This window comes from Spermophilus citellus (genome assembly GCF_964194105.1).
Source record: "Spermophilus citellus genome assembly, chromosome: 10".
NCBI lineage: Eukaryota > Metazoa > Chordata > Mammalia > Rodentia > Sciuridae > Spermophilus > Spermophilus citellus.
In genome coordinates this window covers 123560752-123587093 of record NC_138197.1, presented here as the reverse complement: position 1 = coordinate 123587093, position 26342 = coordinate 123560752, and the positions used below count along the sequence as shown (strand labels likewise).

Here is a 26342-nt window from a genome sequence, read left to right as displayed (position 1 = left end):
TATTATTATTATTATTATTATTATTTTGTTTACTTACATGTAACCTACCCCACCACACCCCGTGCTAACTCCGTGAGGGCGGCAGGCTGTCTTGTTCCCTGCTGCACCTGGCGCAGGTGCCTAGCATGCAGCCTGGGACATTTGCTGACAAGTGGCTGCTGGGTCTCTCTCGAGTGCCTCCTGAGGCCCAGGGAGGTCAGGTGACTGTCTCCAAGCCGGCTTCCAAGCACGCTGCACTTTTCGCACTCCCAGAGGGGCATCAGGCAGCTCCTGGGATGCAGAAATACTGCCTCGCTCGGCGCGTCCAGGGTCTGGAAGCCGCTCTCGTTGCCGGAGGGCGGCGGGGGCGGGGCCTCGCTGTCGGAGCCAATGGGCGACGCGGCGCGGGGAGGCCGGGCGGCCGGGCGGAGGCGCTCGAGCGCGAACAGGGACCGCCTCGGAGTTCCTGGGACCCGCAGCGGATCGCAGACCCCCACCTGGTGTGGCCGCCGAGGGCTCCCGGGTCCTGTCCCCGCGGCTCGCACGGTAAGCCGCGCACCTCGGAAAAGTCGATCCGGTGGGATCTCTGGCACCAGACCCCGAGCCCGGAGCCCGAAATGCCGGTGCCTCCTGGCGGCGGGCTGCTCCCCGGGAGCTCCGGCTCCGTGCCCGCGGGTGCGGGCGAGCCGAGGGCCTGGGAGTGACGCGAGGAGCCGCGAGCCGAGCTCCTTCCCCAGCTGCTGCTGACCGGCCCGGCGCTGGACCCTCGGACCGACTAGTCTGCGTGCGGGAACTGCCTGCGGGGCACAGAGCCGGGGCGCCAGATCGTGACTTCTAGAGTCTGCGCGGGGCCCGGGGCAGAGCTTGCTGGGAGCCGGGAGCCGCAGTAGCAGGATCAGGGCTCTGCACCCAGCAGCTGCCCTAAGTCTTTAGAGTCCTCGAGACCTGTTGCCCTGGGGCTAGGGTCCGATTTGTCCTGCCTTTTCCTATTTCCAGTTACCCCGAGGCGCAGGAAGAAATCTCAGAGCGGTTGCGTGGCCAAGTTAAGAGCAGAGACCGGCCCCGGTGTATCGCCTGCTGTATGTATTCTCTACTTGTTTGGCTCCTGCAGGCTGAGCGCCAGACACCGTGCTAAGCCCGAGCTGCACGAAGAAATGCCTTGGGGGAGCTCCTGGGGCTGAGGGATAGTCACAAGAATGGTTACAGTGCAGTAGACAGCAAGGGAGGTATCAGAGTGGAGGTGGCCAATGAGTGGGGACTTGGAAGACTGGGAGGGGTTGCCAGACTGAAAACTACGCGAGTGAAGGATGGGGTGGGCTCTGCTGGCATAGCAGGAATTCCAGGTTGATTTTTCTCCTGCGGAGATAAAGGAACTAAGAAGTCAAGCCTCCTGATTAGATCATCCTACATCAGACATAGAAAATGTCGATGTGCCAGGGGGCTAATCCATGTGCAGACCTGAAAATGCAGCCTTAAGAATATTTAGAACTTTGGCCTGGGTGCAGAAGGGCTGTGGAAGAATTCTAACCAGTGCTCAGGTCACTCTGGCAGCTCTGTGGACAATCCACGGAGGCTGGCATCGGCAAGCTGGTAAGTAGTAGCAGCTGGTGTTTGGGGGACTTGGCTGCAAAAACCCTGGCCCCTTAAGGCTGCTGTCTGGCGTGGAGCTCTGCTCCCCAGCTTCTGGGCATGGATTCAGGTAGGAGCCGTGTCCCACGTGACACTTGCTTCTGCAACCTGCACATCATTCTTGTGTTGTTTCTGGAGCCTGTGCCTCGATCTTGTCATCCAGGATGACCTCTGGAGGATTTTGAAGGGTGTTTTGCTCTCCTTTTCTCACCTTCTGGAACCCTGGGTGCCTTTTTCCTTTCGTCAGGCTCCTCTTTCTGTTTTGTACCGCCCAGTCTCTACTGTCAGAGACAGGGCTGTGTGTAGATTGGTACGGAAGAAAGAACATGGGTTCACTTGGAAATCAGACCATAAAGTCACTTTAGCTAAGTGCCTTGCAGACATTTCCAATCTCCCAAACTTCTGGTTGTTTGTTTGTTTGTTTGTTTTCATAAAGGGAAATCACTATAACCACCTTTCATAGGTTGCATTCCATGGAAAAAGACTCAGAAATTCTGAGATTTGTAGGCAAGCAGATTCTTGAAAAGTGGCCTTACACCTCAAGAGGATAAACAGTGAGGGAAGCAGGACAGGGCAGAGGGAGAAGTTGGACAGTGATGCAGTGTGAGAGGGGCCTCGATCCACCCACAAGGCAAGGGACCAGGCCTTTGAAGCCCCATACTGACCAGCCAGTGGGTGCAGGCTGCTCCCAGGAAGGGGGCATGACTTTAGGTGACCCTTCAGCAGAACAGTTCCTGCAGAGGGACTCCCTCGGGGCAGCTGGACCCGGGGAGGTAATGAGTGTCTCGGTTGTGGAGAGCCTGGAGAGCCGTCCCACAGCACGGACTACAACACTCCAGGATGGCTTTGGGAAGTAAATGAGATAGTTCTTTGTGCTGTGTCTGGTACTTGGCAGACACTTAGAGCGTGTTCATTTCTCTCTCCTTCAAGTTTCTTGACTGTATCTGAAAATGAATTTTGGAGTTTTAATTGAATAAATCAGTTTTCATAAGGAGACTCTAATAATGATGCCACAGTGGCCACTGGATCCCATTATTGAGTGCCCATTATGTTTACAGATTCTCTTATACTTGCCCAGGATTACTCAAAGTTAGGGACTTTTATTCTCACCTTGCGGGCAACTCAGCCTTATCCAAAACCCAATAGGGTCTATGTCCTTTGGCCACAAAACAATAGTTATATTACCAGGCCCAAATATATGATTTGTTACATTCTACAAAGTGCTTTCGTTGGTGGATTGGTTGATTCATTGTTCATTCATTTAGCCACATGTTAATTCAAGCAATGGGTAAGGAGTACCTCCCAAGCAGTAGGAGCTGTCCTAGGTGCTGGGGATACAGTTTAGTCTACTAAAGGAGACAGAGAAGGACATTAAGTACTTTGACTCTTGAAAGGCAAACATTGAAGGATGGAGCATCACACTGCAAAGCCAGGATGTGACAGGGAATGATGGGCTCTTGCCAGTGGACACTCATGATTCAATTTCAACATAACCTCCTGGAAAGGCCTTTGGTCCCTCCGGTGTAAAGCAGATCCCCCTTCAGAGGACTCGTTTATCTATCCACTTCCTGGCTGCTGGTTCTCCCCACTAGACTGCAGGTTCCAGGGGATCATATATCACTTTATCCCAAGAGCCCAGCAGTGCTTAGCACATATTTCTTGAATGAATGAAATGAATGAAGGGTGGATCTGCTTCACAGGGCAGTCAGGGAAGGTCACTCAGAGAAGGGATATTCACACCGAGGTATGGGGGATAAGAAAGACTCAGCAATGCCAAAATCAAGAGGCAGATAGAGCAGCTTGTCCAGGGACCACAAGATGAATGAACGGAGCCCACTATGATTGGAGCATGATGGATAAGTTTCATGGAGCCATTGGAGGGGAGTGTGAAGTTGACGGGCCTTGAAGATCCTGGGGAGCTTGGATTTTATTCAGTGCACAATGAAGTCATTGAAAGAAGTAAAGCCTAGTAATGACCTTATCTAGCAGCATATACCTGTTCTTTTTTTTTTTTCTTTTGTCATGTGTCTAGGAGGCAGACCATGACAAAAGGTGCTCAGTAAATGTTGCTTAAATGAATGGGTGACCTAATCATGTTTTAAAAGGATCCCCAAAGCCACAAAGTGAAAAGAGAAGAAAAATGGGACCTTGTAACCAACCAGAAGCTAGTGGGAGAGATCCGAGTGTCTGGCCCAGAGGATGGCCAGGGTGTTGCAGGAAGGCAGAAAGAGCTGAACTCTATTTGGGATGTAAAATGGATAGGACTTGCTGATATGTTAGAATGGGGAAAGACAAAAAAAAAAAAGGGGATGAAGGATGACTGCCAGGCATGTGGTTTAAGACTGTGTAAATGCCAGATGTCCATCAATGGGTGAATGGGTAAACTAAAGGTGGTCTATACAGGCAATAAAATATTACTCAGCCATAAAAATAAATGAAGTACTGCTACATGCTACCACATGAATGAGCTTGCAAATGTAAAACTATACATCAAAGAAGCTAGGCACAAAATTTATAGATTGCATGGATAGCTTTTTATGAAATAATCAGAATATGTGAATTCATAGAGACAGCAGATGGATGTCTCAGATTGAGGCTGAGAAAGAAGGGTGTCTGGGACATGGCTATGTAATTGTTGAATGGTTTCCTTTTGGGATGATGAAAATGGTTTGGAACTAGTTAGAGGTGGTATCTACATACATTGTGAAGGTACTAAATGCCTTTAAAATGGTTAATTTTGTGTTGTGTAAATTTCACCTCAATTAAAAAAAAAAGATTGGGTAGATGCAAACACTATTCACATAATGGAAGAAACGGGTCAGGAGCAGGTTGTATTGTGGGACAAAATTCAAGTACCCTTTTGGAGATGCCCATAAACTATCAGTGTGGAGACAGGCATGGGACATAAGTGTAGGGTCTAGAAGGTGAGTCTGGACTGCAGATATAAATATGGCCGTTGGTAGCACTTAGATCTGCCAGTCGATAAGACAGAAGAGTTCTAGGGACAGAGTATAGAGGAGAAAATTGAAGTCCTCAATCATTTTTTTACTCTGATTCTCATTAATACTTTAAGAAGAAGGTGCTATTATTCTCATTTTCATATGTCAAAATTAAAGATTCCCCTCAAAATGAACTTGCTCAGGGTCAGATAATATATTCATGTGGCTCTCCAGACTGCTTGTCCCTTGCCTTTCCAGACTAGCATGATGTCATTTAGAAACTAAGCAAATACCTCCCTCCCTTCCTCCCTTCTCTCCTAGAGCCATGACTGGGTATTCACATAGAGCAGTTCTATGCTGGCCCACATGGGTGGAGAAAGTAGATATGGCTCTTATCGCCTGGTATTACCCATCACACAAGCAACTGACCACAGATATGGGGACCTTACAAGCAAGAGCAGGGACACCTATCTCAGGTTTGGAGGTGGGAGGAGGCTTACGTTTGCAGTAGGAGCAGAAGGAATGAACTTGAGAAAGAGCAGACTCCCTGGAGGTCGGTGACCTCGGAACACCTGCTCTGAGAATTCCCCTTCCCTTCATTCCCCAGGATTCCCAGGTCGCTGGTACTTTCCATCTCATCAAGAGCATCTCTGTGTCCTGTGATCCTGGAGGCAGCATGCAAACCGATGTCTTGGCTTCACTTTAGGTGGGAGCTTCGAAGGGGTATCAAACAGGCTGACTTTATCCCTTGAGCAAGTGACTTATCTCCTCTGGACCTTCCTTTGTGTATTTGTGAAACAGAACCAATAATGTTCACTGCTCCATGTAGGAAATAAATGAGATGATGTCGCAAGGTGTTGGACACATTGTCAATGCTCAGAATAATGTTATCTCATTTGAAGATCCAGAGTCCCTCATGTTCTGTTCATTGTTTAAAATATAAATATATATCCATGCTCCCTTGGAAGGTTCTGATTTAGATGTTCCGAGATGGACTGTAACAATCTGTACATTTAGGAAGCACCCCAGATGGTTCTGCTAGAAGCAAGTTTAGGAACCATGGGTTTAGACCAAATACTCTTTGCTCTGGTGACAGTGAAAGGGTTAAGCACCTAGAAGCAGAATTTTGCCTTCTAGGAATTATTAGCCAATGACTGTGCTGTCTGGTGATGTAATGTCTTGGGCTGGCACTCCATTGGTTAAGTGTATTGTTTCTCCTGCTTTGCTGTGTGAGGAGCAGAGCTGGAGCCCAAGGGTTAATAATTTTGTGGCAGCAGAATCCATCCCCCCACCGCCCCCCTGCTTCTGCTAGGTGTGAGTATGTGGCAGGGCCCAGCAGACTGTTACCCTTCTCTTTCCAATAACAGCCAGCCTCTCCTCCTCACCTCCTCCCAAGCAGAGCACATGTCCCCCGTAGTACTACAGGGGAGGAGGACTGAGGAGGGGCAGGAGGAGGAGACGGAGGAGGATGCTTGAGCGAAAAGGGAGCCCTTTCAAAGTTCCCTGCTGCAGTCTCTCCTAGCCACCTGGGATGGGCACAGCCCCCTGTCCCCCTGTTGAATTGCTAAACTGCCACCTGCTTCTGAGCGTTTGTTCAACCTGGTGGAATCCTCAGAACCAGGAGGTGAGCCCAAGGTTTTGGAAGAGGGAGTGGGTCTGGTGGGGAGAAGCCCTGGGGCAGTGGGAGGAAGCAGCCCTAAGCTGAAGGTCAGGTACAGGCTGCCGGTGGCCTGCGGTGTGAGCTTGGGCAGGACAGTCTCCCTCTCTGGATCTGTTTGCTAAAGTGCACGCTGTGGGGCTTGGATTAGGACCCTCAGAGACTGACAGGCACCTCTGGAAATATGCTCTCTTGGACCTAGAAACGAACCTGTCCTGGGTGCAGCTTTCTGTAAATGCTCCCGAAGATAAAGGCTTTCCTTTGGGAACAGAGGCTGGAAGGGACCCGCTCAGCCTCTATCTCTAAAGCCAGCTCTAAACCAGGCCCCTCCTTACATTGTCTGGGCTCCTTCTCTAGTGCTCTACCTCAGCCGAGTGGAACGGGCAGACTCTGGGCTGGGATTTCTCCAGACATTCCTGAAGGCTTGATCATATTGTTTGAGGGTGCGGGGCTGGGGGTGGGTGGGTGTGGAAACCTTTGGGTTCCTGACCCTTGAGATATCAGTGTGCCTTAATGAATTGGGACACTTTCGTAAGTGTTCCAGGTTGGGGTCTCAGGGTGGGGAGGGGAATCCTGCTTGTGTCGTAGATGGCATGGTTACGATGGTTTTCTTATTTGTGTTTAATGGACTATAGATTATTACCCCAGCTTGCAACTTCTCACCTTGTCCAGGAAGGATCCCAGTGTGTGCATGCCTGCCCAAGGGGCAGATCAGAAAGAGTAGAGTGGGGATAGGAGTGGGGAGCAGAGGACCTGGGAAGGGCTGCCTGCAGGAAACTGGCTTCCTGTCACAGGCGATTCAAGGTACCCTTGCCTTCCTTAGGCATACTACAATGCTACCTGTCTCTTGCAGCCTTCCAAAAAGATACAGAAATAGAAAGTTCTGCTATTTTTTTCTTTTTTAGAATTCGGTTATACGTGGGAGTTCCCAATTTCTTTAGGGAGAATGGAGGCTGCAGAGGGTTTTCTTTGTGTCTTGTGTGACCCTTGACGCCTGCCACTCAGTGTGGAGGCTTTGCTGCTGAAGAACACGTGGGTCGTGGAGCATGTCACCAGCCCCTCTGAGCCTCACCTCCCTCATTTGTAAACCACAGAGGTAGGAAGGAGTCAGACCAGCTGGTTTCACCTGGTCATCTGTGCTTTGGATTACACTAAGCCTTTGGAATCGGAGCCTGTTGATTAAGTGGGGTTGATGGGTAAAGAATGTTGGAGTAAAGGGACCCAGGCAGCTTGTGTCCTCTGGGTGCTAGGTGCTTTACGTGTACTTTAGTCATTGCCCTCTCTCACCATCTCCGGGAGTAGGTGGAATTGACTCCATCCTACAGATGTGAAAATCAAGGCGTGTGGAGGTTGAAGGACTTGCCCAAGATCATCCACCGAGGCAACGTTAAGGCTGGTATTTAAACCTGGGCAGGTGAATACACCAGGAGGCAGCACATGGCAGGGTGAGGGTGGGTCTGGATCTGGAATTCTTGACTTACCACTGCTTCCTTGCATGCTCTTCTTTTCACTAGCAATTGTGCACTGATTTTGAGAGAGACTTGCTCGCCCAGATTATTGGGGATGGTCCAATTTACTGTCTGACTACAGAAAAGCAGAGCAACTATGTCTCAAAGGAACCTTACCACATTGTTTGGAACAGGTCTGTCAATTCATAGCTGAGACAGTGCAGGTCCAGCAAAGTTAGGTGATCTGTTCCATGTCACTCTGTGATGGCAAGAGATGAAGACCCAGCCCCCTTGTCCTCGGTGTCTGAAGCTGTATTTGTCATTAGTGAGGTTTTTAAAGCTTTCATTTGGGAACTTTGAGATGAGGTGAACTGAGTTATTCTCACCTCCAGGCCCCTTTGAAGGGCCAGCAGACTAGACCCATGGAACACAGGCCCGGCACTTGGCATTGTGGCGGGCGTCTGGGACATGAAGGGCAGTAAGCAAGCTGGCGTGAGACCTGGTCGTTTTCCTGGAACAGGTTTAGTATGTGAGCAGCATTTATGAGTGGTCTCACTCCCAAGTCAGTCATGTTTCCCAGTGGAGGGGCTGAGCCCCTGACCCTGTCCCTCATGTGAGGCTGGCCTGTAAGAGCTCTTGCCACATGGTTTCTGTTCTTTGTCTTTCCCACTCTGCTGCATGTTTCTAAGGTGTGGCTCCCAGAATGTTAATCTTAACTAATTAGTGGATCTGTCTTCTGTGTGTGTGTGTCGGGGCGGGGTGGGGGGGTGCTAATATCATAGATGAATTGTGATATACACCCAGAAACAAAAACCATCCAGTAATTATTAAAAAGTGCTGGGTGGGTACTTGATTCACTTCATGATCACTATCACATTTTTAAAAAGTATTATTCTAACACCAGGCTTCAAATATTCAAACGATTATCCTAGGAAAGAGGAGGGCTTATCATTATGTACAGGTCTGGAAGAAAAAGCTACAGCAGCTGGTGGGAGTTAGGAAGAGTACGCTGACCAGGAGTTGGTCCGTGGGGTACAGTCCACCATACTTACCCTATTTATTGGAAGCAGGCAGAAAACCCCAGAGCTTTCTGCCCTGGCAAGGAGTCAGACTTCACAGCCTTATAAATCTAAGATTTCTTGATCATTTCTCAAGCCAAGAGTAACTGAGAGGAAGTCAGAGTACATAAGGGCTGTGTCTTACTCATTCTTTGGGTTCCAAAGCCATACTACAGGCAGGAAATTATGCATAGCCAAAAATACCCTTGAAAACATTTTAACCATCAAAAATATGCATTATACATAGTGTTTGTGTATGCAACCCTGAACAGCAATTCCTGTAACCAGTGTGCAAAACACTGGCCTAGACTAAAGGGTAGAAAAAGAAAATCGGTCTGTGTCTTCCTCCTGTTCTGTCTTTAAGGTAACTGTCAAGCCATAAGCTGGTACAGGTGACACAGAGGATTCTCAGGTGCTTTGCTTGCTTGCCAGTTTGCATAATCTGTTTGCATCTTCTGTTTGCATAAACAGCTCTAATACTTCCATACATGCTCAGTGTTTTTAATGATAATGAAAATATAATGATTCATGTGGAAACACCCAGCCCAGGAACTGTGGCAGAATAGATAGGTGGGTGGAGGGTGGCCGGCATCCTGGCCTACCAGACTTGTCTGGGCCAGTCTTTGAAAAGTTTTAAAGAAGAATGTGGCTCCTCACATCCGGGTTGGCCTTTCTGGATTCTCCAGTTCCTGTTCACTTTTGCTTCTAAAATCCAAAGTTTCTAAAAGAATGGGCTCGGAGGGGGCACAGACCTGAGTTCAAATGCCAGATGTTACCTTTCGTCGTGTGACATTTGGTTTGTCACTTAACCTTTCTCTGTTCAGTGTTCTCACTTGTCTCACTTGTGAAAATGGGACTCCTGGGACCTACCCTAGAGGGTGCACAGCAGGAATAATGGAGGATGTGGAGAGAGAGCCTGGAACCTACAGAGTAGGATCAATAAATGTGAATTTATTCATTCTCCTTGGAAAGTGTTACAGGGAGATGTTGTTGTTTGGGTTTCTTTCTTTCTTTCTTTCTTTCTTTCTTTCTTTCTTTCTTTCTTTCTTTCTTTTCTTTCTTTCTTCCTTTCTTTCTTCAATCTCATCTCACACTACTTTGCTCACATTAGCAGCATCTCGAGGAAGCTTTCTACAAGCTCTTGGGATCCCTCACGTGGCGTTTCTCTAGGAATGCATGTGCTTACAGCCGAGCCCCTCCTGGCTCATCCTCATGCCCGTTACCTAAGTAAGCACCAGAAGGTTGCACTGGAAGGGAGATGTTGAATTGAATACGGTTTTGAAGCAGGAATGACTGATGTGAATATTCTGGGCTGGGGCTGCTTTATTCAGGGGCCAAGTGAGCTGGTGATTTGAGGGATGAGACAAAGAAGTTTTCGAGCCAATGTATAGCTTCAAATTCAAATCCCTGGGAATTGCATTATTGAATGCCCCATTTCTGGGGAGCTCAACAAATATTTATGGAGTTCTTACCCTTTGGGAGGAAGCCTTCTAAGGGCTGGGGATCTGTTGGGGACAGTACAGACAAGGTTCCAGCTCACCTGGATCTCATATTCTGGTGGAGAAGGTAGAAAATAACCATAAAACAAATACGCTGTATGATGTCACTTAGTAATTAGTGCCATGAAGAAAAATAAAGTGGGATAAATGTTCTGCAGAGCCAGGAAGTTTGGGAGTAGGCTTTGGAAATATCTGTGGAAAAGAGTTTCAAGAGGAGGGAACAGGAAGCAAGTCCCGGGGCAGGTGGAGAGGAGGGGGAAGCAAAAATTAGGGAAGATGTGATCAGAGGGGTACCCAAAGCCAGGTCTGCTGGAGACACATGGCCCATGCAGGAGACTTTGGAGTCTATCCTAAGTTGGAGGTTTTGAGCAAGGTAGTTACCAGCATTCACTTGCTATTTTAATTGATTTTTGTTTTTAAATTATCACATGGTAAAATTGTGTTTGTTTGGGTGTGTTGTTCAATGACGTTTAGCTCATGTACGGATTCACGCAGCTACCAGCACCATGGTGAGGAACCCGCACATCAATGCACCCTTCCACATAGCAAGGTCCCTCCTGCCGTCCTTCGAAGGTTACCAATGCCCCGCCTTTAGCATTTGGTAACCATGGAGCTGCTCTCCATCCTTATAGTTGTGTCTTTCCAAGAATGTCACAAATGTCATTTTTTTTTTTTTTTGGTACTAGGGATTGAACTCAGGGGCACTCGACCACTGAGCCACATCCCCGGCTCTATTTTGTATTTTATTTAGAGACAGGGTCTCACTGACTTGCTTAGTGCTTCACGTTTGCTGAGGCTGGCTTTGAACTCAATCCTCCTGCCTCAGCCTTTTGAGCCGCTGGGATTACAAGCGTGTGCCACCCCGCTCGACACATGTCACTTTTAAAGATGTCACATACATGGAATCCCCTGGTATGTAACCCTCCAAGGCTGGCTTCTTCCCCTTGGCACAGTGTCTTTGGAGGTCCGTCCGTGCTGTGTGACTCAGGAGTTGTTCCTGTTTATTGCCGGCTGGTGTTTCACGCTGGAGATAAATCATGACTATCTGTCCACTCCTTGAAGGACATTGGGGTTGCTTGCAGCTTTGTGGGATTAGGAATAAAGGTGCTTTAAGTTTGTGTTCAGGTTTTTGTGTGAACATAAGTTTTTAGTTTTCTAGGGTGAATACCAGGAAGGAGTTGGCTTCCTGGGACATACGCCACGGGTCACAGATTAAGTTGACATTTAACTTTATAAGAAACTGCAAAATTATCTTCCACACTGGATGTGCTATTTTATGTTTCCATCAGCAAAGTGTGAAAGTTCCAGTGGCTCTGTGTCCTTGTCAGCATTTGGTATTGTCAGTATGACTTTAATTTAAACATCCTGTGACCTTAGTGGAATGTCACTGGGGTTTTAATTTCAATTTCCCTAATTTGCTAACGATGTTGACTATCTTTTCAGGTGTATACTTGCCATCCTTATAACCTCTCTGGCAAAGTGTCTATCCAGATCTGTACTCCCCCGGCCCCCACAATGCTTTAGTTTTTGATATTGTTAAGTTTTTAATATTCTTTATCCAGGAGATTCTGAATACAAACACTTTCTTGAATAGGGGATTTTCAAATGTTTACCATATTTTTAAAGGGTCATTCTGAACGAGTGTGGGAGGGAAACTGTCAGGGCAAGGGTGGACATGGAAGGATCAGTGAGTGGACTATTGCAGTAGTTCATGGGGGAGAGACGACAGTAACTTGGATGAGGATCATAGAGAGGCGAGAAGTGGTCAAAAAAAACTTGAAAATAGAGGCACTTGAACTTGTGATGGATGAGATGTGAAATGTGATGGAAAAGAGGAAGCAAGAAAGGCAGTAAGGCTAGTGGTAATGAGACTTTATAATTCTGGCAGAGTTATGCTCTTAAGGGGTTTAACATCCAGCAAGGGGCGGGGGAGGTTTACTATAAACAGCTCACCTGGTGTGTGAGGTGGGCTCTCACCTGGAGTGTGAGAAGGTGTGCTCTCACCTGGAGTGTGAGGTGTGCTCTCTCCTGGAGTGTGAGAAGGTGTGCTCTCACCTGGAGTGTGAGGTGTGCTCTCACCTGGAGTGTGAGAAGGTGTGCTCTCTCCTGGAGTGTGAGGTGTGCTCTCACCTGGAGTGTGAGAAGGTGTGCTCTCTCCTGGAGTGTGAGAAGGTGTGCTCTCACCTGGAGTGTGAGGTGTGCTCTCACCTGGAGTGTGAGAAGGTGTGCTCTCTCCTGGAGTGTGAGGTGTGCTCTCACCTGGAGTGTGAGAAGGTGTACTCTCACCTGGAGTGTGAGAAGGTGTGCTCTCACCTGGAGTGTGAGAAGGTGTGCTCTCACCTGGAGTGTGAGAAGGTGTGCTCTCACCTGGAGTGTGAGGTGTGCTCTCACCTGGAGTGTGAGGTGTGCTCTCACCTGGAGTGTGAGGTGTGCTCTCTCCTGGAGTGTGAGGTGTGCTCTCACCTGGAGTGTGAGGTGTGCTCTCTCCTGGAGTGTGAGGTGTGCTCTCACCTGGAGTGTGAGAAGGTGTGCTCTCACCTGGAGTGTGAGGTGTGCTCTCACCTGGAGTGTGAGGTGTGCTCTCTCCTGGAGTGTGAGGTGTGCTCTCACCTGGAGTGTGAGAAGGTGTGCTCTCACCTGGAGTGTGAGAAGGTGTGCTCTCACCTGGAGTGTGAGGTGTGCTCTCACCTGGAGTGTGAGGTGTGCTCTCACCTGGAGTGTGAGAAGGTGTGCTCTCACCTGGAGTGTGAGAAGGTGTGCTCTCACCTGGAGTGTGAGAAGGTGTGCTCTCACCTGGAGTGTGAGAAGGTGTGCTCTCACCTGGAGTGTGAGAAGGTGTGCTCTCTCCTGGAGTGTGAGGTGTGCTCTCACCTGGAGGGTGAGAAGGTGTGCTCTCACCTGGAGGGTGAGAAGGTGTGCTCTCACCTGGAGTGTGAGAAGGTGTGCTCTCACCTGGAGTGTGAGGTGTGCTCTCACCTGGAGTGTGAGAAGGTGTGCTCTCACCTGGAGTGTGAGAAGGTGTGCTCTCACCTGGAGTGTGAGAAGGTGTGCTCTCTCCTGGAGTGTGAGAAGGTGTGCTCTCTCCTGGAGTGTGAGAAGGTGTGCTCTCACCTGGAGTGTGAGAAGGTGTGCTCTCACCTGGAGTGTGAGGTGTGCTCTCACCTGGAGTGTGAGAAGGTGTGCTCTCTCCTGGAGTGTGAGAAGGTGTGCTCTCACCTGGAGTGTGAGAAGGTGTGCTCTCACCTGGAGTGTGAGAAGGTGTGCTCTCACCTGGAGTGTGAGAAGGTGTGCTCTCTCCTGGAGTGTGAGAAGGTGTGCTCTCTCCTGGAGGGTGAGAAGGTGTGCTCTCACCTGGAGGGTGAGAAGGTGTGCTCTCACCTGGAGGGTGAGAAGGTGTGCTCTCACCTGGAGTGTGAGAAGGTGTGCTCTCACCTGGAGTGTGAGAAGGTGTGCTCTCACCTGGAGTGTGAGAAGGTGTGCTCTCACCTGGAGTGTGAGAAGGTGTGCTCTCTCCTGGAGTGTGAGAAGGTGTGCTCTCTCCTGGAGTGTGAGAAGGTGTGCTTTCACCTGGAGTGTGAGAAGGTGTGCTCTCACCTGGAGTGTGAGAAGGTGTGCTCTCACCTGGAGTGTGAGAAGGTGTGCTCTCTCCTGGAGTGTGAGAAGGTGTGCTCTCACCTGGAGTGTGAGAAGGTGTGCTCTCACCTGGAGTGTGAGAAGGTGTGCTCTCACCTGGAGTGTGAGAAGGTGTGCTCTCACCTGGAGTGAGAGAATGTGTGCTCTCACCTGGAGTGTGAGGTGTGCTCTCACCTGGAGTGAGAGACGGTGTGCTCTCACCTGGAGTGTGAGAAGGTGTGCTCTCTCCTGGAGTGTGAGAAGGTGTGCTCTCACCTGGAGTGTGAGGTGTGCTCTCACCTGGAGTGAGAGACGGTGTGCTCTCACCTGGAGTGAGAGACGGTGTGCTCTCACCTGGAGTGTGAGAAGGTGTGCTCTCACCTGGAGTGTGAGGTGTTCTCACCTGGAGTGTGAGAAGGTGTGCTCTCACCTGGAGTGTGAGAAGGTGTGCTCTCACCTGGAGTGTGAGAAGGTGTGCTCTCACCTGGAGTGAGAGAATGTGTGCTCTCACCTGGAGTGTGAGGTGTGCTCTCACCTGGAGTGAGAGACGGTGTGCTCTCACCTGGAGTGTGAGAAGGTGTGCTCTCACCTGGAGTGTGAGGTGTTCTCACCTGGAGTGTGAGAAGGTGTGCTCTCACCTGGAGTATGAGAAGGTGTGCTCTCTCCTGGAGTGTGAGGTGTGTTCTCACCTGGAGTGTGAGAAGGTGTGCTCTCACCTGGAGTGTGAGAAGGTGTGCTCTCACCTGGAGTGAGAGAATGTGTGCTCTCACCTGGAGTGTGAGGTGTGCTCTCACCTGGAGTGAGAGACGGTGTGCTCTCACCTGGAGTGTGAGAAGGTGTGATCTCACCTGGAGTGTGAGGTGTTCTCACCTGGAGTGTGAGAAGGTGTGCTCTCACCTGGAGTATGAGAAGGTGTGCTCTCACCTGGAGTGTGAGAAGGTGTGCTCTCACCTGGAGTATGAGAAGCTGTGCTCTCAGAGGTCCTGTGGGGCGCACGGGGCACATGGGCAAGGGAGAGATCCCCAGTATGGGGTCTGCAAGGCCAGCTCTCTGGGCAGCTGCTCTCGACCTTTAGTGTGTCTAAGGATCATCTGGGAAGCTCGTTAAATGCCAGAGGCAGAAGGTCTGTGGGTACGAGCACCCCGTTCTAGGTGGTGACTGGTGAAACACCCCATGGGTGGGGAGCTGAGGGGACTTCACAGAAGAGGAGATGTTTGAGACGGGATCCAACAGGAATGCTGCCGTGGAGAGGGTTGGGGAAGGGCAGCCAGGCAGAGGGAGATGCCCAGGCAAAGACCGGAGAAAGGGAAATGGCAGAACTAGAAGAAGCATTGGCTGGGGGTGCTGACTGTTGACCAAAACCACATGTCACTTAGGGACCCTGGGGGAGTCACATGGCTTCCCATCAGTGGGTCTCCCATGATGGAAGACGTTCATCTGCCCTTTAGCTACTGACAATAGACCCACTGTGTGGTGGAGTGTCCCAGCAGTCCACCAGCAGCACATGCAGGCTGTCCAGGCCACCTCAAGCCTCCTATGGTGAGGGCCTTGGAAGGCAAGATGCATTACAATGGAGCCAGCCCAGGGGGTGTGTGTGCCAAGGATCCCCTGCACCTGCCTGGTCCCCTACAGGCCTTCCTTGAATCACGTCACAGACTCTGCAGCCCCTGCCTGTTACCCGAGGGTTCCAGAGTCACATCTTGGTGTGGCGTGACTTCTAGTTTATTGTCCATTCGCTGTGTGCTGAGGGGGGTTAGCAGGGATGCACTCGCTTGGTCGTCACCACAAGCCTGAGGATGAGCTAGGATTAGTGCCCAGTCATGACGGGCGCAAACTGAGGCGTGGAAAGATGGACCACTGGCCCAAGGTCACCAAGCAAAGAAATGGCAGTGGGTGTGAACCAGGGAGCTAAGAGTGCAGAGCCCCAGCTTTGAATTGAATGATGTCCTGGCCTGAGAGTGTCCTTTCAGGGGTAGGAGCAGCCGCATACATGGACAGTTCTTCAAACCCGTCGCCAGTTTATCATTCTTTTTTTGTTTGTTTGTTTCCCACTTGAATCTTTTTGTTTTGAGACTTTTTTTAAAAAAATTGTTCTTTTGAGTTATACATGACAGTAGAGTGTGTTTTGACATACACATACATGAAGTATAACTTCCCATTCTTGTGGTTGTACAGATGTGGAGTTATACTGGTCGTGTGTTATATATGAACAAAGGAAAGTAATGTCCAATTCATTCTATTGTCACTCTTGGTAATTCCATGTGGGCACAATAAGGTTTTAAGTCATAAAGATTTTTCTTTTTTTGATTTTAGACTTTAGGTTGAAAGTTTCTATTTTTATTCTTTCTTGTCTGATTAATAATAGCATTGTCTCTTCTGTGAGATGTAAAAGAACAACGTCAGGTGTGGTCATAATGCCCCTGAAGGTTGTTATCTGTGCACCTCTTTGCCCTTATTTCAATAGCCCTGGATTATTGTTTTTAGAATTCTTCTAAGTAGTCTCCCTTCACCACCACCACCTGTTCCCACTTTTATAAGCCAGTATACAGTGTACTTTCCTCCAGCAAAATCCTTCTGATTTACCATAACTTTTTGGCCAAAGCCAGAAACAATCAAATACCTGTGCATTGTCTCCTTAGAATTAACTGACTCAAGACTTTCTTTTCAAAAAAATTTTAGTAAATTTGTTTTAATTAGTTATACATGCCAGTAGAATGCATTTCTGCACTTTGATATATCATGCATAGATGGGATATAATTTCTCATTTTTCTGAGTATACATGTTGCAGAATCACATTGGCCATGCCATCACATATACATACAGTAACAATGTCTGCTTCGTGCTACTGTCTTTCCTATGCCCACATCCCCACCCCTCCCCTCCCATCACTTCCCTCTACCTAAGACTTTGCTTCTTTTTGTAGGTTTACAAAGAGTCCCTGTAGATGTGTGGACCTAAAGCCTTTTCTGCCTGTTGGTATCTTAGTTCAGGCTACTCTCACAAGTTCCTACTGAGTGCACGACTTGAAGAACAGATGTTTATTTCTGATGGTTCTGGAGGCTTGCAGGAGTGATATCAGGGTGCCAGCATGCTTGGGTTTTGGTGGGGATCCTCCTCCTGGTTTGCAGATGGCTGCTTTTTTGCTGTGTCCTTGCATGGTAGAGGGGGGGGTGGAGAGAGCGCGAGCTGTTGCGTCTCTTCTTATAAGGCCACTACGCTCATCATAAGGCTCCGCCCTCATGACCTGATCACCCCCAGCAAAGCCCCATCTCTAAATACCACAGCACTGGGGATTAGAGCCTCCACTCAGGCGATTGTGGAGACAGACCATAGAACCTGGGTAGTTGGGTCGGCTGTGCACAGGGGCTGCCAGTGCTGCAGAAGGGGAGCAGTGGGATCTGGGAGGAGTTTGAACTTTCCTTTGGCAGAGGGAAGGGTCTGGTTTTCAGGAGGCTTTTACTGTGTTCATCAGCTTTTTGTCACTGTGACAAATACCTGAGAAAAACAACTTGGAGGAGGAGAGATTCATTTTGGCTGATGATTTCCGAGGTCTCGGTCCAAGGCAGAAACATCGTGAGAGAGGGGCCATGTGGTGGAGGAAAGCTGCTCTGCTCATGGCCGCCAGAAAGCAGAGAGAGGCAGGGACAGTGCAAGATCTGGCCCCCGAGGTCACGCCCCAGTGACGTACTTCTTCCAACCATGCCCAAACTTCCTCCAGTTTTTACCACCTCCCAATAGTCCATTCAAGTCATTGATCCCTCATGTGGATTAGTCCACTGATGAGGCCACGGCCACCATGATCCCATCATTTCCTAAAATCCCCACCCTCCTCTGAACATCGCTGCGCTCAGAACAAAGCCTTCAACACACAGGAGCTGGGGAAGACGGCGCCTTCCAGCTCTAAATCCCAGCCCTTCCTGAGTGAGCTAATACCTGAGCTGAGTTCTGCAGGATGCGTGGGGTTTACTAATGCCATGGCCTAGGATGGGACTTAGAAGACAACGGAAAAGGACGGCCTTCCAGGAGGCAGGAACAGCACGTGCCAAGGACGGCGTGTGTGGCAGTAAGTGGATTAGTGTCGGCAAACTAACGGGCAAGGGCACTGTGGTGCCAGAGGAAGCCAGAGACGAAGCAGACACAGGTCAGAAAGGGTCTGCAGGGCTCTGTGGACCCACTTGGCCTACATTAAGAAGTGACAGTGGTGTTTCAGCAGGAAAACGACACAGTCAGATTTGTGTTTCTTAAAAACGTCTCTAAGAGCCTGTGATTTGAAAGAGAGCCATCTGGGTGCAAGGAGACTGGTGAGGAGGTGTCTCAGTCCATGGAAGAGATGTCACATGTCTGAGCCAGGGGTTGAGGGACATTAAGGGCGGGTCAAAGCATCCCTTCATTCATCCGCACTCCCAAATAAATTCCTTTTCTCTCTTATGGACTGTAGGGAGATGAATTGGATATAATCCCTGTTCTCAAAAAAATTGTAGCCTAGGGACATCTGAAGACCCATCGACAACACAAAAGGTGGATTCACTCAGTTCTTGGATCCACAAGTATCTTTTGGACACCTACTGTGTCCCAGTCCTTTGGAGTCAGTCCCAGAGTTGTGACAGCAAGAAAATAAACACAAAGCTTTGTCTTCCCAAAGGGTCCCATTCAAATGAAGGGGGTTGTGATAGACAGCTCTACATTGCTGTGGCCAAAATACCTGACAAAAACAACTGAGAAGAGGAGATATTTGTTTGGGATCACCATTTCAGAGAATCCGCCTCATGGGTGGTCAGTTCCAAGGCAGAAAAATCATGGCGGATGGACAGAGCAGGGGAAAGATTCTCAAATCATGGCAGCCAGGAGGCAGAAGAGGACAGAGCCAAGGGAAGGAGGAGGAGGAGGAGGAAGAGGACAGGAGGAACTGGGAGGAGATCAACCCTTCTGGGGCATGTCCTCAGAGATCTACTTCCTCCGTCTAGGTCCTAACTCCCAGCTTCCATTCAGCCATAAATGAATTAATCCACCGATGAGGTCAGAGCCCTTGGGATCCAACCTCTCCCCCAAAGCCCAACCCCTGGACATTGCTGTTTGGGGACACAGGAACTTTAGGGGGACATTCCAGTCCCAAACCAAAACAGGGATGTAGAAATAACACACAACAAAAGTAAAGTCTGCAGTATGGTAGGTGATACTGGATATTCCAGAGAAAGTTAATGGAGGGAAGGAGATCAGGGATGGTGAGTGCAGGGCTACTGAGAGATGATCCCCTAGAACCTAAAACATCTATTGATTCGGCAGACTTGGCATGGAGGTCTGATAGATTTGAACGGGCTTTTGGGTTGGGCAGACCTAATTGTGAAATCCTGGCCCCCTGCCACTCTGCCTGGGGGAGATGTTATCATAAACATATCAATTCAGCCAGCCCTTCTTCTCTGTGGGTTCCATGGGTCCACCCAAGCACAGAGCCAAAGTATTTGGGGAAAAAATCGCATCTACATTGAGCACCTACAAACCTTTTCTCATCATTATTCCCTGAAGAGTAGAGTATCACAACTCTTTTATAGCATTTATATTATTTTAGGTGTGCATGTAATCTGGAGGTGACTTGAAGTTTGCAAGCTGGTGTGTGTAGGCTGTATGCAAATACTACACTATTTTACATAAGGGACTTGAGCATCTGCAGATTTTGTTATTCTAGGGAAGTCCTGGACCAAGTGCCCCTTGGAAATTGAGAGATGATCCCCTAGAACCTAAAACATCTATTGATTCGGCAGGCTTGGCACGGGGGTCTGATAGGTTGGGCAGGCTTAATTGGGAATCCTGGCCCCTGCCACTCTGCCTGGGAGGCCTAGACATGATCACCTCCTTGAGTTCCAGTGTCTCCATCCACAAAATGCAGCTGGCACTGTCCCTCTTGCAGAACTGGTTGCACATCCATGTTCTTGAGGGTGGGTCTGTGGAGGCTCACAGGCTTTCAGCGAAGGAGCCTGGGGGGTGAACCTTGGAGGCTCTGGAGCTGCTCTCCTGACCCTTGTTCCCTGTTCCACCACAGCAGACTGCAGAATCGGTGTCCCAGGGACATGGGACAGAGAGTCAGAACCAGCCCCAAACCAGCCTGGGTTCCATTTGCAGCCCACGGTCTCCTGGAACACAACCTCAGCAAAGGGTGGCTCAGTTTAGGGAGGGGACAGCTGCTGAGTTCCAGGCTGACTCCTGTCCAGGTTCCTAGGTGGACCTTTCTGTCAAGCGAGCACCTGGGGCGAGGGCCAGGCCACAGGTGCTACAGGACCCTTCGACTCCTCCCTCCACTTGGAGCCGTGGGCCGGGGGATGTCCTGGGGCCCGTGTGGTGCCTGGTGCCTGGCTGAATTGATATGATGTTCTGCATCCCCGGAAAGTCTCAAAGGTGGCTTGCTTGGTTTCCTCCTGTCCTGAGAAGGATTCTGTCCCTGAGCAGGTGGGGACATGGGCGTGGGAAGGACTTTTTGTAAAGAAGACAAAGTGAGCGGAGGTGAGAGGGAGCGCGTGGGCAGAGGCTGAGTGGGCCTCCTCCAGCCGTGTGGCCAGCGAGCTGCACCGGGCTGTGTCCTGCAGGGGCTGCAGAGGGAGCTGTCACAGCGGAGCTCCACCGGTTGTGACAAAGCCCTGCCTTGCCAGGGACAGTGGCTGGGGACCTTCTGAGGAGATCTGGTGCCGGGTTGGAAGCTCAGCCTCCCTCCGTCTGTCACACGTCATCACCCTTTAGGGATCCTGGGCCTGGGCTAAGGGCCACTGCTGCTGTCTGGCTGGAGCACAGCTGCTCCCCTGGCACAGGACGTGGCTTTGGGCGGGAAGCCTGGAGGGGGCCCTTCCCTGATGGGGAGAGGGCAGAGCCGTCAGGGCAGAGAGTTACCCTGAGTTCTTTTTTTTTCTTTTTTCGGTTTTATTATTTTGTCCCGTCACTGACCTTCCCTTCCTTTCTCTCCCTCCTCCCTCCTCCTGTTCCTGTCTTAATTCAGCCTCATCTGCGGGGCGTTTTCTCAGCCGCTGCTGGAGTGGGACGTGCAGGTGACAACACCTTCCCTGGGCTGCAGAGGGGCCTGGTTGGGGTGGGAAGGAGAGACAAGCAGATGGGAAGAACTTGTGGACCAAGTTAGTGACATCCCCCTGTGCCTCTGGGGACTGATAAAGGGTTTCAGGTCGTCTCTAGTGATTAACTTCTGCCTGTCCTGGTGCAGAGGGTGGACACCTCCTCAATTTATGTCCTGCCTTTTAGGGAAATCGAGGGAGGTGGAGGGGTTTCTTTGTTTCTTCTCAGTGGCCTTCAGTTCAAAATGGTCCCTGTGCCAAAGTGGCATATTCTGGTCACTTTGACTGTTAGGAGTCCTGGGTTAAATATTTGAACCAGGCTTACAACACTTTCTTGCTCCCTCGGAAGCACTGTATAATATTAGCTGGTGTCATTGCGAGGGTCACACGGTGAGCCCGGGGCCGTGGCTACCAGCTTCCCTTCGTGAGAACACACACACAAGCCTCACCTGCCCTGCTCCTTGGCAGCCGTGGAAAGGCTGCCAGCTTCCCAGCCTGCAAGGGGGAAGGTGTCCCCATCATTGCAGCTGGGCCTGCTGGGCCTGGGATTTTCTGAGCCAGTGCACAGCCTCAGGCTCTCCAAGGTGAAGGGCACTGCAGAGGCTGCCATGGTGCTGCACTGTAGGTGCCCGATACCCAGGGGTACTCCATCAATGCATGACTCCAGGGGAGACTGAGGCAGCAGCCCAGGATATCACAGTGGTTGAAAGGCTGAATTCTGAGATAGATGAGAATGATCCAGAGGCTGAACTTGGCTTTACCGCTTACCTGGTACACAACGTTCTGCAAACTGCTGAAGTCCCCTGAGCCTCAGTTTCTTTACCTTTAAAATGGGGTTAATGTTAATACTTGCTTCCCAGGCTGGGTGAGGATTAAAGGGAGGTGCTCGCCATCAGTTCAGTACCTGAGTGTGCAGTCAGCTACAGGGTGGGTATTATTCTGTAGTTATTTGGAAGAAAAATCTTCCTGTTGGAAGAGGGGGATGTGAATGACCAGTAAGTAGGCCCTGATACCCTAAGAATGTTATATTTTAATAATGATAATTTTGGAGACAGAAAAGAAGCACTGCTATGGCCTCAGGACCTGTGTTCTGACATTACCTCTGATTGATTGGGTGACTATGGACAGGTCAATTCCCTTGTCTGTGCCCACCCAGTCTCTAACTTTAGTCCATTTTCTCTTGCTACAACAGAATGCCTTAGACCGAGTGATTTGTAAAGAAAAGAGATTTATTTAGCTTTTGGTTCTGGGGCCAGAGGAAGCCAAGATCCTGCAGCTGCATCTGGTGAGGGCCTCATGCAGTTGGCATAACATGGTGGCCGGCATCTCACGGCAGGAGTGCATGGAAGAGTGGCAAGCAAGCTCCTGCAGAAGAGACAAAGCACAAGGGCAGCTTGCTTTATAGTGATTGCTCTTGCAGGAACTAACCCAGTCCCATGAGAGCTAGAACTCACTTGCTCCTGAGAGACAGCACTAACCCATTCACGAGGCTCCACCCCCATGATCTAAACACCTCCCAATAGGCCCCGCCTCCCGACACTGCTGCATGGAGAAGTTAATCCTCAGTGTGAGTTGGTGGGGACAGCACTCCCGGCAGACACACAGTCATGGAGTTAAAGCACCATAGTGGAGGGTTTCTGAATTGCATAGGCATCTCCCTCCCATGTCCCTCCCTGCTGAAAGCTGTTTCTGCCAGGACAGAGCCAGAGTGAAGACCCAGAGTGCTCCAAAAGACTCTACTTCATGATCACCATGTGTACACCCTATGTGTCCCCAAAAAGGCACTGGGAATAGAGGTCCTGGCTGTTTCCTGGGAAACAAAACCATTGCAGGGAAATGTTGCAGGACAGTGGAAGGGGAGCATGGTTGTAGGGGACATTGGGGACAATAAATGGAGTGGTCAAGGAAGAACACTGAGGAGGTGATACTGGGGGTGGGGCCTGAGGGATAAGGGGGCAGAAAGGAAGAACATTGTGGGCCTGGAACAGCAAGTACAAAGGGCTGGGTGTGGAAGATGAGGCGGGGGAGGCCCACGTCATATTGGGTCCAAGGCCATGACGGAAGCTGAATTTGACCCAAAGCAGCTTGGGGACCACTGAAGTGTCAGAGCAGGGCAGCTGCCCTGGGAAGAGTTAACAGAGGGGCCAGGTGCAGGGTCAAGGAGCCAGAGGACAGCTGCATCTGTCCAGGTGAGAGATGGTGGCCGGGAATCTGGTGGCAACCACGGAGTTGAGAGAAATAGATGCATCCAGAGCTCAGAGTTGATGGTGGCTGCATGGGGAAGAGAGGGGAGGGAGGAACCATAGAGGACTCCCACGCGTCCAGCCTACGTGACGCAGCAGGGTTATGACCAGGGAGGGAGGTCGGAAAAGGAGCGGCCTGCAGTGGGCGTGGCCGGACTCCGGGGTTCTGATTGGCACGTGATAAACTTGACACCTTTTGGCTGTGCCTTCTCTGCTTTCCAGAATGAATGTGCTAAATTCCTCATTAGGGCAGCACCTGGCCACCAGAAGCACTGCCAGGCGGCCACCTGCCCTGTCTCAGGGGGCCGCCAGTCCCTGAAGGAAGAGGAGCGAGAGCTGAGCTGCACAGCCAGGGCTCAGCAGCGTGTCCTCTGCATCTGTCCATCTCCGGCTCCATAGATATTGCTCCTCTCTCTCTCTCTCTCTCTCTCTCTCTCTCTCTCTCTCTCTCTCTCTCTTTCTCTCTTTCTCTCTCTCGCTCTTCCTGCTTCTCTCCCCCTCCTGTCATTAGCTCTGACCATGTGTTCCAGGTGACTGTTGTCCCTGGGCCCCCATCTCAGGTTCTTCCTTTGCATTCTCAGGCCCAGGTAAGCCCTCCGGAAGCCCCCTTTGTCTCTAGGATGGAGGCCACAAGTTTTCTGACCCCGCAGAGAAGAGCAGCTGGTGTCTGCTTCCCAGGTCCTGGCAAGGCAGGTGACTCCAAGGTCAGACTCCAAGACGGACCTGGTCCCTTGGTACTCAAAATCGGTCTGCTACCTGTACCCCAGGACCACAGAGAGAGGGTGCACGGGGCACTTGGGGAACGCCAGGCCACTCACTTAGTCCTAGATGAGTGACGATGGGCCCAGGAGGCTCCTAGAGGAGGTGACAAGGGATCAACCAGGAGTCCAACACAACCAGCTGGAGAAAGCGGGGAAGCAGAGGGAAGGACAGGGGAGGGGACAGGGAGGTGAAGCCTCTGCGTGAGGCCAGGGCCTAGGGGACAGGGCTGTTGGTATCTTTGTGCAATGAACAAGCTCAGCTGAGGCTCCCAAGGGAGAAACATTGCCTAGAAAACCCACAGACCCCGCCTCAGACAGACCCAGGCTCGAACCCTAACACCAGGGGTGGGGGGCAGGGCCACTCAGTTGTCAGGGTTCTGGCCACCAGATCCGGGTCACCTGAGCTTAAATTGCAGCTCTGTCACTTACTAGTGGTGTGACTTTGGGTTTTGATGTCTACACCTGTGAGTAATAATCGAACCCCTACCTGGACAAGGGGAGGGATGAGTTCCTGTGTCCCGGCAGAGCCTGGCGGAGTCATGAGTGCTGTGTGTGCATTGAGTGACCACAGGCCAGGCACCTACCATCACTGGACCTCGGCCTCCACATCAGTGGAGTAGGGGGACGGCGTTTCTTGGCCTGGGCTCTTGGGAGAGTCGGGATCCTCTGTGGACAGCCCAAGCGCTATCTCGTTCTTGACAAAGGTCCGTGGCCAGGAGCCGGCCCACCACCCCCACAGCCTCCTCACCCTCACCTTCATCTGCATGTCACCACGGCCCCAGGGAACTTATGGCACAGATGGTCTCTCACTCATGATGCTGTGATTCCATGGTTTTGGGCTTGACAGTGACACAAAGTGACACCCATTCAGCAGACACTGTGCTACCCATTGCGAATTTCCGTCTTTTCTGGGGCTAGTGATGTACTGTGCCGTCCTTCCGCTCCATGTGGGCAGTGGAGGTGACTGGTAGTCCCAGGCACCGTCTGTCCACAGCGATGCTCCGGGGGTCAAGTGGGTTGAGCGGGTTTTCAGCTCTCGATGGGACCCACCCCATCCTGACTCAGGAGCACCAGTACCTCCAGGCGGGCGTCTGGCCCCCAGCGGCTTTTTGCTCCCACTCTGCTCAGCAGTCCGATGGGTGGTGCAACCTGGAGAGATGAAGTCGTGTGCTACAACCTGGGGCCACCGTTGCCCTAAAGACAGCCTGCCTTCTGCTGGGCAGCAGGGACTCGGGTGCTCTTCAGGCTCCATGCACAGCTGCACCCTTGGGCCTGTCCCTCTGTCACTTGGAAGGCCAGCAGCAGTCCCCTCTGAGTCTGGTACATAGCAGCACCCCACAGACAGCCTCTGGCTGGCACTGAGAGGAAGGATCTGTGCTAAGCCAAGGAAGCTGTGAGGCCATCCCCCACTCGGCTTCCCCAGCTGATAATGTCCACTGCCTGCCCTGCTGACCACCACCCTGGAGCCTGGACAGGAGAGGACTGGATCCTGGGCTGGGTTCCCTCGTGCTGCGGCCTTGTCTGATCTGAGCTGGGAAGGCAGCATTGCACAGAGGGTACAGGCCTCCTGGGTTGGAGTCGTACCAGATGCACTGCCCTGGGCAAAGCACTTGGTCTCCCTGCGCCTCTGTTCCCACATTGGCTCCCCAGAAATGGCATTGACAATGGTTTATATCTCCTGAGGTTACTAGAAGGATTCCGTGAACCAGTGTTGAGTAAAACTCACTTCTCTTTGGTGGGCTCTTCTCTTTTTGTTCACAGGATGAGGTTGGTTAACTAGATCCCCTGAAGATGCTTCTTTAGAATTGTAAGCACTGTGGTGTGTGCATAGGAGTTCTGCTTTTGCCACCAACCTGCTATGTGATCTTAGATAAGTGACTTAACCCCTCTGAGATTTTTATTTTGTTTGTTTAAAAGAAATGATAATGCCTACTTGATGGATTCTAATTAACATCTAAATTAAAAAAGATCTATCAAGATAGATAGATAGATATAGATATACCATGCTGTTTGTTACTATTGCTCTGTAGTATAGTTATTGCTCTGTAGTATAGTATAGTGATGCAACCTACTTTACTCTTCCTGCTAAGGATTGCTTTGGCTATTTTGGGTTTCTTATTTTCCCTGATAAATTTCATGACTTCTTTTTCTATTTCTATGAGGAATGTTGTTGGGATTTCGATTGAAATTACACTAAGTCTATATAGTGCTTTTGGTAGTATGGTCATTTTGCCATTAATTCTGCCTATCCAAGAACAAGGGAGATCTTTCCATCTTCTAAGGTCTTCTTTAATTTCTTTCTTTAGTGTTGTATAGTTTTTGTTTGTCCTTCAGTAGAAGAATGGACAAAGAAAATGTGGCATATACACTCAATGGAATACTATTCAGCACTGAAAGAGAATAAAGTCATGACATTTGCAGGTAAATAAATGGAGCTGGAGAATATAATACTAAGTGAAGTTAG

General features: G+C 50.3%; 1 protein-coding gene across 1 annotated transcript in view; it reads left to right on the top strand.

Moving 5' to 3' along the window:
• Nucleotides 1-393: 393 nt before the first annotated feature.
• Nucleotides 394-26342, top strand: part of SYN3 (synapsin III) — a gene marked incomplete at its 3' end in the record, with an annotated part of 171043 nt that continues 145094 nt past the window's right edge. The window contains exons 1-2 of the mRNA XM_081310861.1: nt 394-502; nt 976-1058. The remainder of the gene's footprint in view (nt 503-975; nt 1059-26342) is intronic.